This window comes from Giraffa tippelskirchi, chromosome 5 (genome assembly GCF_054371585.1).
Source record: "Giraffa tippelskirchi isolate mGirTip1 chromosome 5, T2T-mGirTip1v1.2.pri, whole genome shotgun sequence".
NCBI classification, from domain to species: domain Eukaryota; kingdom Metazoa; phylum Chordata; class Mammalia; order Artiodactyla; family Giraffidae; genus Giraffa; species Giraffa tippelskirchi.
This window is the reverse complement of record NC_137279.1, coordinates 87,328,994-87,343,337: the sequence shown is the minus strand read 5'-3', so window position 1 is coordinate 87,343,337 and position 14,344 is coordinate 87,328,994. Positions and strand designations below refer to the sequence as shown.

The window sequence follows — 14,344 nt, the reverse complement described above, 5'->3', positions numbered from 1 at the left end:
GCAAGGCGGTGAAGCCTCGAGGGCACGCAGCACCCCAGGCGGCCAAGGCGGGGGCTCGGCCGCCTCGGTGTGGCTGGGGAGCACAGGCGGGGCGGCCGGGCGGGCGCGGACGACAGGGTGCCGGCCGGAGGGAGAGCTGCCCGGGGCGGACGGGGAAGCAAGGCTGCGAGAGCGACTTGGCCGTTCACCAGGCAGAAGTCGGAGCGCTGGCGAAGCGAGGAGGGCTTGCCACCCGCCGCGGGGCTGCGTGCGTCGGCGCGGACGGGGGCGGGGTGGAGCGGGGCCGTGGGAGTGGGAGTGGGAGTGGGGGGATGGGCGAGGGTGGGCGAAGGGGAGGCGGGGAGGCGGGGAGGCAGGAAAACCGGCAGCTGCAGGCGCAGCCAGCTGGGGAGGACAGATGCGCTGAGAAGGACTGAAGGTTCCTGGTGTGGGCTGCAGGTGGCGGGGAGGGCGTGTGTGGAGAACGGCAGTGGCGCGGGGAGGACGGGCGCGTTTGTCGGGCGGGCCAAAAGGCTGGCTTGTCAGGAGTGGGATTCGAACCCACGCCTCCAGGGGAGACTGCGACCTGAACGCAGCGCCTTAGACCGCTCGGCCATCCTGACGGCGGGCCTGGGCGGGCGCGTGGCCGCTCGCCTGGCTGGGACCCGACGCGGCGCGAGCCCCGGCGCCCTTGGCGGGACGCGCGGTGCGCCGCGCCAGGCAGGCGGGCGGCCGTCTGGTGTGCGTGAGCGACGGAGCCGGCGCGCGGCGGCCGGCCGAGGCGCCTGGCTCCGCCGCCGGTCGCGCCCTCGCCCACGCCTGGCCCCGGACCCAGCCGGACCCTTGGCGTGCCGGCCCCTACCCACCCGCGCCTGTCCTCGCCAGACGCGGGCCGGCGGCGCGCCCACCGTGTCCTCGCAGCCTCGCGTGCCTTCTCGGGCCCCCTTCTCCCGGCGGAATGGCCGCGTTGCAGGCAAGAGGCGGCGCGCGCTAGGAGTTTCCCGTGTCCCCCGGGTCCGCGTCCCTGTCGGGGTCGGGGGCTGCCGCTCTGACTGAGGCGGCTGGTTTGGTGTGCGGTCGGGTCGGGGCCCGTGGCGGGCAGGGGGAGGCGTCGGCAGGCAGCCCGAGAGCCCGAGAGCGGCCGGGCGGCAGGGCGGTCGCCGCCGTCCTCGTTAGTATAGTGGTGAGTATCCCCGCCTGTCACGCGGGAGACCGGGGTTCGATTCCCCGACGGGGAGGCAACACACCCTTTTTGGTGGCCGCGGTCGCTCTCTGGCCCGCCGCCTGGCCCCCAAGGGCCCTTCGTCTCCTCCCTCCGCCTTTGGGCGAGGCGCCGGGGCGCCGCCCACGGCGGGGCCCGGTCTACCGACCGTCGACCCCCTCGAGCCGTGCAGCCCTCCAGCCCGAGCCCTTGGTCGTCGCCGGGCGCTCGGTCGCCACGGCGGAGCCAGGGCCTCCTTGGCGACCCCACGGCCTTGCCCGACCATAGCCGGATCTTGCGGCCCGCCCGCCCACAGTGGCTGCCGCAGTGGGCTCCTAGGCTCGCGACGCCCCCGCGGCGCGGCGCGGCACAGCGCCGGGAGGCGTGCAGGCGCGTGGGTCCCGTGTGCCCCTGTCGTCGTGGCAAGTGGCGTCGCCCAGCGCCCGGTGGAGAAGGGCTTTGGCCAGCTGGGTGCTGGCAGCTGCGAGCTGCGTGCCCCGCCTTGCCCCCCGGGGGTGAGGGCGGAGGCGTCCGCGGGCCGCGGCGGGGAGCGAAGGGCCGGAGGGCCGCAAGGGCGCGGGAGCGGCGCCCCGGGGCGGGCACGCCGGTGGACCCCGGCTGCTGCGTAGCGCTGGCGCAGATGGGGCGCCGCGCGGCTGCTGGGAGCGCCGGCGGCGGCGCAGAGCCGCCGGCTGACGGGGCGTCGGGGCAGGGATGCGGCGGCGGCGGCGGCGGCAGGAGTGTGCTGGGGCGAGCCCGGGGCCGGCGTCTGGCGGCGGCCCGGGCTGTGCAGCGTTGGTGGTATAGTGGTGAGCATAGCTGCCTTCCAAGCAGTTGACCCGGGTTCGATTCCCGGCCAACGCAGCGGGCCGACCTTTTGCTGAGTTGCAGCGCCCTCCCGGCAGGGGCGTTCGGGGGAGAGAGCGCTTGGAGCAGGGAGCCAGCTGGCCCGCGGCTTTTGGCGTGGGCGCGAGAAGCCGGCGGCGAGGGACAGTGTTTTGAGGGTGCCGAAAACAAGACGCACGCTAGGGCAGGCGGACTGACAGGGAGGGCGGGCGGGCGGGCGGGCGGGCGGCTGGACTTGCGGAGGCCGGGTGTGGGCACCAAGGTGGCATGGAGGCGCTGGGTTCAGCGGGAGCAGGCGAGGGCCGAGTCCCGGCGCTCCCTGGTGGTCTAGTGGTTAGGATTCGGCGCTCTCACCGCCGCGGCCCGGGTTCGATTCCCGGTCAGGGAAGCCTTTCTTCTTCCTCTCCGCCTGCCACCTCCCGATCTCCTCGCCGCCGGACCTTTCCACCCTTTTAGCCTACGCTGGCTCCGCGGGCCCCAGCGCTGCGACAGAGGCCCCCGGGCACCTGCACCTCCAGCCCAAGCAGGATGCAGGGCCCCCCCGCCACGGCGTCCCCGGGGGCAAACCTTTTGGTCTCGGTGGCAACCGCGCACCGCTTCCACCACGACCCGCCTGAGGCCTCCCATCCCCGGCCTCCCTCCCCCGTGAGGGGCTGCGGCTGGTGCCCCTGGAGGCGGCGGCGGTGATGCTCCCGGCCTTGTGCTGGTTCTCCTGCTGTTGGTGGTGGGAAGGAGGCGGGGTGGGAGAGGGGGGTGGGGGAGGGGTGGGGGAGGGTGGGGGGGAGGGGAGGGGGCTGCGGTGGGCGCCCGCGCCGGCCGGCAGCGGCGGTGGCGGTGGCGGTGGCGGTGGCCACAGCCGAAGGTGAGCGAGGGGGATCTGCCTCTGGGAGTGGGGCCGGTGGCCGCGGTCGCGCCTCCCTTCCCATGTCCCTCATGCCAGCCCCTCTCTGGGCGGCTCGGCCATTGCGCGCCCGGTCCCGGGCTGCCTGTGACCCCCGTGCGGCGCTGCTGACTCCGAGAGGGTTCTGGTCTTGAGTGGGCTCTGGGAGGCGGACCACGGCGCCCGGGAGGCATCAGTACCAGTTCAGTCGCTCAGTGCACTGCAGCAGCCCAGGCCTCCCTGTCCATCACCAACTCCCGGAGCTCACTCAAACTCGTGTCCGTCCAGTCGGTGATGCCATCCAACCACCTCATCTTCTGGCGTGTCGTCCCCGTCTCCTCCTGCCTTCCATCAGGGGCTTTTGCAGTGAGTCAGTCCTTCGCATCGGGTGGCCAGAGGATGGGAGTTTCAGCTTCAGCATCAGTCCTTCCAATGAATATTCAGGACTGATTTCCCCTACGATTCACTGGTTCGAGCTCCCGGCAGTCCAAGGGACTCTCAAGAGTCTTCTCCAACACCGCACTTCAAAAGCATCTATTCTCCGGCGCTCAGCTTCTTTATACTCCAACTCTCACATCTGTACGTGGACTACTGGAGAACCCGTAGCTTTCCCGAGAGGGAGCCGCCTCGCAGAGTCACGTCTCTGCTTTTCAATATGCTGTCTAGTTTTGGTCATAGTTTCTCTCCCAAGGAGCGAACGTCGTTTACATTTCACGGCCGCAGCCACCGTCTGCAGTGATTTGGGAGCCCCCCAAGATGAAGTCAGGCTTCAGCAATACGTGAACCGTGAACTTCCAGATGTTCAAGCTGGTTTTAGAAAGGGCAGAGGAACCAGAGATCAACTTGCCAATATCCGCTGGATCATCGAAAAAGCAAGAGCGTTCCAGAAAAACATCTATTTCTGCTTTATTGACGATGCCAAAGCCTTTGACTGTGTGGATCACAATACACTGTGGAAAATTCTGAAAGAGATGGGAATACCAGACCATCTGACCTGTCTCTTGAGAAACCTGTATGCAGGTCAGGAAGCAACAGTTAGAACTGGACATGGAACAACAGACTGGTTCCAAATAGGAAAAGGAGTACGTCAAGGCTGTACGTTGTCACCCTGCTTATTTAACTTCTATGCAGAGGACATCATGAGAAACGCTGGGCTGGAAGAAACACAAGCTGGAATCAAGATTGCCGGGAGAAATATCGATAACCTCAGATATGCAGATGACACCACCCTTATGGCAGAAAGTGAAGAAGAACTAAAGAGCCTCTTGATGAAAGTGAAAGAGGAGAGTGAAAGAGTTGGCTTAAAGCTCAACGTTCAGAAAACTAAGATCTTGCCATCTGGTCCCATCGCTTCATGGGAAATAGATGGGGAGACAGTGGAAACAGTGTCAGACTTCATTTTCTTGGGCTCCAAAATCACTGCTGATGGTGATTGCAGCCATGAAATTAAAAGACGCTTACTCCTTGGAAGGAAGGTTATGGACAACCTAGATAGCGTACTGAAAAGCAGAGACATTACTTCGCCAACAAAAGCCCGTCTAGTCAGGGCTATGGTTTTTCCGGTGGTCGTGTATGGATGTGAGAGTTGGACGGTGAAGAAAGCTGAGCGCCGCAGAATTGATGCTTTTGAACTGTGCTGTTGGAGAAGACTCTTGAGAGTCCCTTGGACCGCAAGGAGATCCAATCAGTCCATCCTAAAGGAGATCAATCCTGGGTGTTCACTGGAAGGACTGATGTTGAAGCTGAAGCTCCAGTACTTTGGCCACCTCATGCGAAGAGTTGGCTCATTGGAAAAGACCCTAATGCTGGGTAGGGTGGAGGGCAGGAGGAGAAGGGGACGACAGAGGATGAGATGGTTGGATGGCATCACCGACTCGATGGACATGGGTTTGGGTAGACTCCGGGAGTTGGTGATGGACAGAGAGGCCTGGCGTGCTGCAATTCACGGAGTCGCAAAGAGTCGGACACGACTGAGCGATTGAACTGAACTGAACAAGATGAAGTCTCTCCCGGGTTCCCTTGTGTCCCCATCCATTTGCCATGAAGTGATGGGACCGGATGCCACGACCTTCGTTTTCTGAATGCTGAGTTGTAAGCCAACGTTTTCACTCTCCTCTTTCACATTCATCAAGAGGCTCTTGCGTTCTTCTTCGCTCCCCCGGAGGCACAGGGGTGAAGATGAATGTGGACCTGTGCCGCGAGTCACACCACGGCAGCCGTGGAAGTGAGAGAGAAGGCAGATCCGGGCGGGGCGGGCCGGCCGGGAAAACCTAGCCAACCAGCCGGGAGGCGGCAGATGCGCTCGAGGCCGCGATGCCTGCCAGGGTGGACACCCCAACCGGCGTGGTATTTCCCTTGCCTGACCACAGCTCTCAGTGCTACCGGAGTGAGGCAAGATGTACCCAGGTCTCCCTCCCCCACTCCTAACCCAGGGTGGGCACTCGGGCTCGCGCGCGCATGCACACACACACACCCCCCCCACACACACACAGAGCGCCCTGTTCCACATACCCCTCACCTAGTTATGACCTCTTATAGTTTCCCATTCTCTCCAAACCGTCTATCCAGGATCCACTCCATCCCTCTCCCCAACCTGTCATCGTCTTCCCCTAGGAACTCTCCCCGAGGGTAATCGCCCACCGCAGCCTCCTCTCCGCCAGATCTTGGGCTGGTGTGTCAGCAAAGGATGTCTCGTCTGTTCAAGGACCGTGTCCTTCGCGGGGAGGGGAAGTGGACGGCCGATGAAGCGCACCAACGTGCGGCGAGGGCGGCACACTCGGGCGCGATGGGACAGAGCCGATTCCCCTGTGGCAGTGGATCCCCCGTGGCCCGACGTGTGCTTGCCGTCGCCGCAGGAGGTTTCCTCGACGCCCCTGCCGGGGCCTTGGGCGCCAGCGTGCATGGCTGAGAGTGCGGGCCGAAGGCGCTTGGGGCCATGGTTGGTGGCCGCCCCACGTGGATCAGGGAATGGGGCAGAACGATGGCAGGGAGAGGGGGCGGTGGCGAGCCGGGTGCTGGGAGGCAGGCCCAGGGGTGCTTGGGCGGGGCGTCTGCGCGGAGTGCCGGCGGGAAGGGGGAGGCGTGGGGCTGGCGGGGACCTGGCCGAAAGAAAGATCGGCAGGCCACTGGAGCGGGGCCTCTGCAGAAGCATGGGGGCGGTGGCGACGCCATGCCAGGCACATGTGTGAGGCTGGGACAGATCTGCGTTAGGGGTGGGCGTGCGGTATGGGTGGGTCGGAGGAGCCGGAGGGAGGCCCGCACTGGGGGACACCGGGGCAGGGCAGGGAAGGACAAGGACGTGTGAGAGATGGGCCGGGGCTCCAGGGGCTTGGTGGCGGGTAGATGGGGCCGAGCCTGGAGGGTGGCAGGAAAGGCAGATGGCAGGCGGTGACAGTGGGGGGGGGGCTCCATTCGGGCGGGGTGGCGTGTCAGCGTGCGTGCCACACTGCTGCGTGGTGGTGCAGGGTGCTCAGGCTCAGCGGTGGGCTGGGGCTCTGGGCGGTGGCTGGGACGCAGGCAAGCGAACGACAGCAACGGAGTGCCAGACAGGGGCCAGACCCGGGCTGAAAGGCCTGGGCCCACCGTACCGCCCCAGAGCCCAAAGTCACCACTCATCAGGAGCAAATGTCCAGTCTCGGGTGTGACATTGCTGGGGGTCAGGGTGGGATGGGGTGTGGTGGTAGGGAGCGGGGGTGGCCGAGATTTCGTGAGGACCGAGGAGAGCTCCCATATGACCGAGCACACCCCCTCCAGGGTACATACCTGCAGAGTACCAAACTCGGAGAGATCTAAAGGTCCCTACACCGCCATGTATGTAGCAGCAGTATTTGCCACAGCCGAGACGTGGAACAAGCCCCAGTGCCCATCCACAAATGGCGGGCACAAGAAGATGTGGCATAGATGGAGCATGGACATATCACTCGGTCATAAAGAAAGAAGGGAAGCATTGCCACTTGTCAAAAGCCACGATGGACCTAGAGACTCTTGACACTCGGTGAAGAAAGTCAGACCGAGTTGGACAAACGCATGTGGAATGTGTAAACTAATACGACACGAACCTATTTGCCGAAGAGAAACCGACTCCCAAAGAAAACCACCGTAGGGTAACGCAAGCGGTAAGGCAGCGGTGGAGGGATGGCTGTGGAGCTGCAACGAACAGATCCGCAGGACCATGTGTAAAGGGAGAAGCCACAAGCTTATCCAGTTCAACGCAGGGACTAAGAGTCAGTATCCTGTAATAACCTCCAACGGAAAAGAGTCTGAAAACACGTAGGAAATCTGAAATCTGTACATGGGAAACAGAACCGCTTTGCAGTCCGTCGGACATGAGCACACTATTGGAAACCCACTGTACTTCTCCCACAGCCGCCACTACGACATTGGAGGAAGGTTTAAAAATTAAGCTAAATCGATAGGTAACTGAGTAAGCCGGAAACAGGTGAGCTATCACGATCCCAACCCTGGGTACATATCCGTGAAAGCCGCAGCTCTGGATTCGGCAAGACACGTGCAAACCCCACGGTCACTGCAGCACCGTGCGCCACAGCCGAGGCGAGGAGAGAACCCTAGTGTCCGTCACCAACGGCTCACCCACGAAGATGCAGTACCAGAGAAAGGCAGAGAATGGGGTGTCTCTGAGCCGTCCACAAGAGACAAATAGTGTCACTGGCAGCAACAGCGGCCGGAGCTGCAGACTATTACCCTCGGTGAGGGAAGACACAGAGAAGGGCACAGATGGGTGGATTCTAAAGTGTTGTACACCTTAATCCCTGTGCCAAACAGCGACAGACACCCAGCCACAGGAAAGCAACTTGGGGCTTCCCAAGGGCAAAGTCAGGGCCGGAGGGATGAATGAGGAGCTGGGCTCCACGGATATACCGTAGTAGGACTGCATAGAAAGGAGAGGAGCCACAAGGATACACAGGATACCACAGGGAATAAGATCCAGTATCCTACCCTTCCAGAACAGCATCTGCTACTACATGGAAGTCAGTCCGTCGAGGGTCGGTCCAACGATAGGAAGAAGAAGAGCTTCCCATATGACCCAGCAAACCCAATGCTGGGTACCCATCGGGAGAAGACCAAAGCCCTAATGGGTAGAGATGCAGGCATCCCCCAGGGTCATCGCAGCCCTCTATGCCGTAGCCGGGACATGGGATACGCCCAAGTGCCCGTCGGCAGGTGGCCGGCACAAGAAGATGAGGCGTATCTGTCCCGTGGAATATGACGCAGCCATCAAGAAGGAGCAGCCTTTGCCGTGGGCCCCAACGCCAGATGGACCCACGCAAGAGTCCACTTGGTGAAGTGAGTCGGGTGGAGAGGGACAAAGCTTTGTGGAACCTAACAACTAACACAAAGGAATCCACGTGCAAAGGGGAAACCGACGTTCAGACGGTTTGGAGAAACCGTACACCGGGCTACCCAAGGGGAAAGGCAGGGGAGGGAGGAAAGTTGGAGTCGGATGGAGAGATAGGACATCCTATAGGTACAGTAGGTAAGCAACAAAGCTTTACTGTGTAGCATGCGAACTGTATTCGAATCTCGCCTTCAGCTACAATGCAAAATCACCTGAAAGAGAACAGGGGACTGAATCACTTTGCTGTGCACCTGAAACTAACCCAGGGATGTAAATCAGTTCCACCTGTGTTGGAAGAAGCAGAAAAAGGAGCAGGCCGGGGGTGGGGGTGGGGGTGGGGGTGGGGGTGGGGGTGGGGGTGGGACGGGGGAAGGCAGTCCAGTGGGACAAAAGCAAAGGCAGGTTCCTTGACAAGAGCAGGATTTGCCATGGCTGAGGGAGGAACGGGGCCTGCGGCGGGTGTTGGGGATGGGGGAGATGGGGGTGGGGCGGGGGGAGCAGGGTGGGGGGGCGATGGGCCCGGTTGGCGGAGTAGGGCGATGGTGAAGGTGCAGGCTGAGGTGGTGGTGCTCTTGGGGCAGGGCTGATGCTGAGCTGAGGCGGGCAAGAGGGTTTCAGGGGAGGGGGTGGTGTTTGAGCTGGTGAGGGCGTTGCTGGTGGAAACCTCTCTCTGCCCAGGGACAAAAGATGAATCGAGAGTACAGTCCGCCGGGAGCTGGTGGACTTCTTTGCAACTCCTCCTGCAAGGCGATGCTCCAGGGACCCTCCCGGGAAAAGGGAGGTATCCTTGCCAGATGCGGCAACTTCCTTGCCCCTGGCTGTGCAAACGTAGTGTGATTGATTTTCGGAGTGTGGGGAGAGTGAGCCAGGGAGCTTGGAGACGTGAGGAAAGGTGAAGAGGGGAGGCGGCTGGGCGCCAGCGGTGGGGTATTCCTTCCAGTGAAATCCCTGAGCCACCGGCTGGGTCCGGGTGAGGAAGCGAGTAAACACAGGGGAGGTATCTGGGCGCACGGGCGGCTGAGCCTGCGGGGTTTGGGGCCACGGAGCCTCGGCAGCAGGGCCGAGAGTGTGTGGGGTGGGGGGCCGTCCGCGCGGGAGAGGCAGCTGGCGGCAGGGAGCAGCCAGCGGTTGCAGGAGCCCTGCCTTGAGCGCGTTTCAGTGGGCAGACCTAGCTGGGCCCTGGGGCTGCCCTGCGGGACCAAAAGGGGACGCAGTGGCTGCATGGGCCGGGAATCGAACCCGGGCCTCCCGCGTGGCAGGCGAGAATTCTACCACTGAACCACCCATGCACCGGTGGCCGCCGCCGCCCGCCGCTGCCCCAGAGGCGCTGGCCGCCACCCGCCCGTCACTGCTCACTGCTCGCCCGTGGGCATCTCTCTGCTCCATCGGGCGGGCGACCTGAAAGCCAGGATCCGGGCGCGTGCAGGACCCCGGGGCGCGAGCCCTCGAGGGACCCCCGGGCGGCGGGACGCCGGCCCACTCGGGACGCGGCTCCCGCGCCTTCTGCGCCGACCACGGCCGCCGCGACGCTGTCGGTGCCGCCCGAGGGGCCCGCGAGCCGACGCCGTCTGGCCGGCGCGGGGATCCCTGTCAGGGCAGGCGCTGCGTGGTCGCTGCGGCCGCGCACCGACGTTCCTCTCAGCGACCGCGGAGTCCCGACCCAAAGTCCCTCTGGCGGGCTGGCTTTCCGGCCGGGGCGGGGTGGGGCGTGCGAGAGCGGGCGGGGGCCGGGACTCCGGGCTCGGGCCGTGCCGGATGCGCGAGCGTGGGAGCGCGACGCGCAGAGCGGCGCTCAGGCCCAAGGACGCAAAGGCGTGTGACACCCTGGCTCCTGCGCTCCCGAGGGGTCCGGCTCTGACGGATTGGTGGTGGTGAGGAGGGGCCCTTTGGCAGAGCGGCTCCTGGCTCGGCGACTGCAGGCTGAGGCAGCGAGCGCGCCAGGGCGAGCCTGGCTCCGGCCCGGGCAGCGGCTTTCCCCGGGAACGGGCGCGGTGGCGCCGAGGTCGGGGGCGCGGGCCGGGCGCCTGTGGGTGGGGTGGACGGGCACGCAGGGCTTCCGCTCACTCCCCAGCGGAGCACCCTTCCCGGGACGGACTCGTGCACGGAGGGCCGGTGTTGGCTGGCCAGCAGGAAGGCTGGGTGGCACGCGTCCCGGGCGGGAGGCAGGCAGGTGTGGCCCGGCCAAGGCCGCAAGGCGGTGAAGCCTCGAGGGCACGCAGCACCCCAGGCGGCCAAGGCGGGGGCTCGGCCGCCTCGGTGTGGCTGGGGAGCACAGGCGGGGCGGCCGGGCGGGCGCGGACGACAGGGTGCCGGCCGGAGGGAGAGCTGCCCGGGGCGGACGGGGAAGCAAGGCTGCGAGAGCGACTTGGCCGTTCACCAGGCAGAAGTCGGAGCGCTGGCGAAGCGAGGAGGGCTTGCCACCCGCCGCGGGGCTGCGTGCGTCGGCGCGGACGGGGGCGGGGTGGAGCGGGGCCGTGGGAGTGGGAGTGGGAGTGGGGGGATGGGCGAGGGTGGGCGAAGGGGAGGCGGGGAGGCGGGGAGGCAGGAAAACCGGCAGCTGCAGGCGCAGCCAGCTGGGGAGGACAGATGCGCTGAGAAGGACTGAAGGTTCCTGGTGTGGGCTGCAGGTGGCGGGGAGGGCGTGTGTGGAGAACGGCAGTGGCGCGGGGAGGACGGGCGCGTTTGTCGGGCGGGCCAAAAGGCTGGCTTGTCAGGAGTGGGATTCGAACCCACGCCTCCAGGGGAGACTGCGACCTGAACGCAGCGCCTTAGACCGCTCGGCCATCCTGACGGCGGGCCTGGGCGGGCGCGTGGCCGCTCGCCTGGCTGGGACCCGACGCGGCGCGAGCCCCGGCGCCCTTGGCGGGACGCGCGGTGCGCCGCGCCAGGCAGGCGGGCGGCCGTCTGGTGTGCGTGAGCGACGGAGCCGGCGCGCGGCGGCCGGCCGAGGCGCCTGGCTCCGCCGCCGGTCGCGCCCTCGCCCACGCCTGGCCCCGGACCCAGCCGGACCCTTGGCGTGCCGGCCCCTACCCACCCGCGCCTGTCCTCGCCAGACGCGGGCCGGCGGCGCGCCCACCGTGTCCTCGCAGCCTCGCGTGCCTTCTCGGGCCCCCTTCTCCCGGCGGAATGGCCGCGTTGCAGGCAAGAGGCGGCGCGCGCTAGGAGTTTCCCGTGTCCCCCGGGTCCGCGTCCCTGTCGGGGTCGGGGGCTGCCGCTCTGACTGAGGCGGCTGGTTTGGTGTGCGGTCGGGTCGGGGCCCGTGGCGGGCAGGGGGAGGCGTCGGCAGGCAGCCCGAGAGCCCGAGAGCGGCCGGGCGGCAGGGCGGTCGCCGCCGTCCTCGTTAGTATAGTGGTGAGTATCCCCGCCTGTCACGCGGGAGACCGGGGTTCGATTCCCCGACGGGGAGGCAACACACCCTTTTTGGTGGCCGCGGTCGCTCTCTGGCCCGCCGCCTGGCCCCCAAGGGCCCTTCGTCTCCTCCCTCCGCCTTTGGGCGAGGCGCCGGGGCGCCGCCCACGGCGGGGCCCGGTCTACCGACCGTCGACCCCCTCGAGCCGTGCAGCCCTCCAGCCCGAGCCCTTGGTCGTCGCCGGGCGCTCGGTCGCCACGGCGGAGCCAGGGCCTCCTTGGCGACCCCACGGCCTTGCCCGACCATAGCCGGATCTTGCGGCCCGCCCGCCCACAGTGGCTGCCGCAGTGGGCTCCTAGGCTCGCGACGCCCCCGCGGCGCGGCGCGGCACAGCGCCGGGAGGCGTGCAGGCGCGTGGGTCCCGTGTGCCCCTGTCGTCGTGGCAAGTGGCGTCGCCCAGCGCCCGGTGGAGAAGGGCTTTGGCCAGCTGGGTGCTGGCAGCTGCGAGCTGCGTGCCCCGCCTTGCCCCCCGGGGGTGAGGGCGGAGGCGTCCGCGGGCCGCGGCGGGGAGCGAAGGGCCGGAGGGCCGCAAGGGCGCGGGAGCGGCGCCCCGGGGCGGGCACGCCGGTGGACCCCGGCTGCTGCGTAGCGCTGGCGCAGATGGGGCGCCGCGCGGCTGCTGGGAGCGCCGGCGGCGGCGCAGAGCCGCCGGCTGACGGGGCGTCGGGGCAGGGATGCGGCGGCGGCGGCGGCGGCAGGAGTGTGCTGGGGCGAGCCCGGGGCCGGCGTCTGGCGGCGGCCCGGGCTGTGCAGCGTTGGTGGTATAGTGGTGAGCATAGCTGCCTTCCAAGCAGTTGACCCGGGTTCGATTCCCGGCCAACGCAGCGGGCCGACCTTTTGCTGAGTTGCAGCGCCCTCCCGGCAGGGGCGTTCGGGGGAGAGAGCGCTTGGAGCAGGGAGCCAGCTGGCCCGCGGCTTTTGGCGTGGGCGCGAGAAGCCGGCGGCGAGGGACAGTGTTTTGAGGGTGCCGAAAACAAGACGCACGCTAGGGCAGGCGGACTGACAGGGAGGGCGGGCGGGCGGGCGGGCGGGCGGCTGGACTTGCGGAGGCCGGGTGTGGGCACCAAGGTGGCATGGAGGCGCTGGGTTCAGCGGGAGCAGGCGAGGGCCGAGTCCCGGCGCTCCCTGGTGGTCTAGTGGTTAGGATTCGGCGCTCTCACCGCCGCGGCCCGGGTTCGATTCCCGGTCAGGGAAGCCTTTCTTCTTCCTCTCCGCCTGCCACCTCCCGATCTCCTCGCCGCCGGACCTTTCCACCCTTTTAGCCTACGCTGGCTCCGCGGGCCCCAGCGCTGCGACAGAGGCCCCCGGGCACCTGCACCTCCAGCCCAAGCAGGATGCAGGGCCCCCCCGCCACGGCGTCCCCGGGGGCAAACCTTTTGGTCTCGGTGGCAACCGCGCACCGCTTCCACCACGACCCGCCTGAGGCCTCCCATCCCCGGCCTCCCTCCCCCGTGAGGGGCTGCGGCTGGTGCCCCTGGAGGCGGCGGCGGTGATGCTCCCGGCCTTGTGCTGGTTCTCCTGCTGTTGGTGGTGGGAAGGAGGCGGGGTGGGAGAGGGGGGTGGGGGAGGGGTGGGGGAGGGTGGGGGGAGGGGAGGGGGCTGCGGTGGGCGCCCGCGCCGGCCGGCAGCGGCGGTGGCGGTGGCGGTGGCGGTGGCGGTGGCCACAGCCGAAGGTGAGCGAGGGGGATCTGCCTCTGGGAGTGGGGCCGGTGGCCGCGGTCGCGCCTCCCTTCCCATGTCCCTCATGCCAGCCCCTCTCTGGGCGGCTCGGCCATTGCGCGCCCGGTCCCGGGCTGCCTGTGACCCCCGTGCGGCGCTGCTGACTCCGAGAGGGTTCTGGTCTTGAGTGGGCTCTGGGAGGCGGACCACGGCGCCCGGGAGGCATCAGTACCAGTTCAGTCGCTCAGTGCACTGCAGCAGCCCAGGCCTCCCTGTCCATCACCAACTCCCGGAGCTCACTCAAACTCGTGTCCGTCCAGTCGGTGATGCCATCCAACCACCTCATCTTCTGGCGTGTCGTCCCCGTCTCCTCCTGCCTTCCATCAGGGGCTTTTGCAGTGAGTCAGTCCTTCGCATCGGGTGGCCAGAGGATGGGAGTTTCAGCTTCAGCATCAGTCCTTCCAATGAATATTCAGGACTGATTTCCCCTACGATTCACTGGTTCGAGCTCCCGGCAGTCCAAGGGACTCTCAAGAGTCTTCTCCAACACCGCACTTCAAAAGCATCTATTCTCCGGCGCTCAGCTTCTTTATACTCCAACTCTCACATCTGTACGTGGACTACTGGAGAACCCGTAGCTTTCCCGAGAGGGAGCCGCCTCGCAGAGTCACGTCTCTGCTTTTCAATATGCTGTCTAGTTTTGGTCATAGTTTCTCTCCCAAGGAGCGAACGTCGTTTACATTTCACGGCCGCAGCCACCGTCTGCAGTGATTTGGGAGCCCCCCAAGATGAAGTCAGGCTTCAGCAATACGTGAACCGTGAACTTCCAGATGTTCAAGCTGGTTTTAGAAAGGGCAGAGGAACCAGAGATCAACTTGCCAATATCCGCTGGATCATCGAAAAAGCAAGAGCGTTCCAGAAAAACATCTATTTCTGCTTTATTGACGATGCCAAAGCCTTTGACTGTGTGGATCACAATACACTGTGGAAAATTCTGAAAGAGATGGGAATACC

The 14,344-nt window shown here is 66.0% G+C and overlaps 9 non-coding genes across 9 annotated transcripts; 6 read left to right on the top strand and 3 right to left on the bottom strand.

The window, feature by feature from the left end:
• Positions 1 to 519: 519 nt before the first annotated feature.
• TRNAL-CAG (transfer RNA leucine (anticodon CAG)) lies at positions 520 to 602 on the bottom strand. The gene has a single exon. It is a non-coding gene; the product is annotated as a tRNA-Leu (tRNA).
• Positions 603 to 1,145: 543 nt separating this feature from the next.
• TRNAD-GUC (transfer RNA aspartic acid (anticodon GUC)) lies at positions 1,146 to 1,217 on the top strand. The gene has a single exon. It is a non-coding gene; the product is annotated as a tRNA-Asp (tRNA).
• Positions 1,218 to 1,972: 755 nt separating this feature from the next.
• TRNAG-UCC (transfer RNA glycine (anticodon UCC)) lies at positions 1,973 to 2,044 on the top strand. The gene has a single exon. It is a non-coding gene; the product is annotated as a tRNA-Gly (tRNA).
• Positions 2,045 to 2,342: 298 nt separating this feature from the next.
• Positions 2,343 to 2,414, top strand: TRNAE-CUC (transfer RNA glutamic acid (anticodon CUC)). The gene has a single exon. It is a non-coding gene; the product is annotated as a tRNA-Glu (tRNA).
• A 7,066-nt stretch (positions 2,415 to 9,480) lies between these two features.
• On the bottom strand, positions 9,481 to 9,551 carry TRNAG-GCC (transfer RNA glycine (anticodon GCC)). The gene has a single exon. It is a non-coding gene; the product is annotated as a tRNA-Gly (tRNA).
• A 1,419-nt stretch (positions 9,552 to 10,970) lies between these two features.
• On the bottom strand, positions 10,971 to 11,053 carry TRNAL-CAG (transfer RNA leucine (anticodon CAG)). Its single transcript has one exon. It is a non-coding gene; the product is annotated as a tRNA-Leu (tRNA).
• A 543-nt stretch (positions 11,054 to 11,596) lies between these two features.
• On the top strand, positions 11,597 to 11,668 carry TRNAD-GUC (transfer RNA aspartic acid (anticodon GUC)). The gene has a single exon. It is a non-coding gene; the product is annotated as a tRNA-Asp (tRNA).
• Positions 11,669 to 12,423: 755 nt separating this feature from the next.
• On the top strand, positions 12,424 to 12,495 carry TRNAG-UCC (transfer RNA glycine (anticodon UCC)). The gene has a single exon. It is a non-coding gene; the product is annotated as a tRNA-Gly (tRNA).
• Positions 12,496 to 12,793: 298 nt separating this feature from the next.
• Positions 12,794 to 12,865, top strand: TRNAE-CUC (transfer RNA glutamic acid (anticodon CUC)). The gene has a single exon. It is a non-coding gene; the product is annotated as a tRNA-Glu (tRNA).
• The last annotated feature ends 1,479 nt before the right edge of the window (positions 12,866 to 14,344 follow it).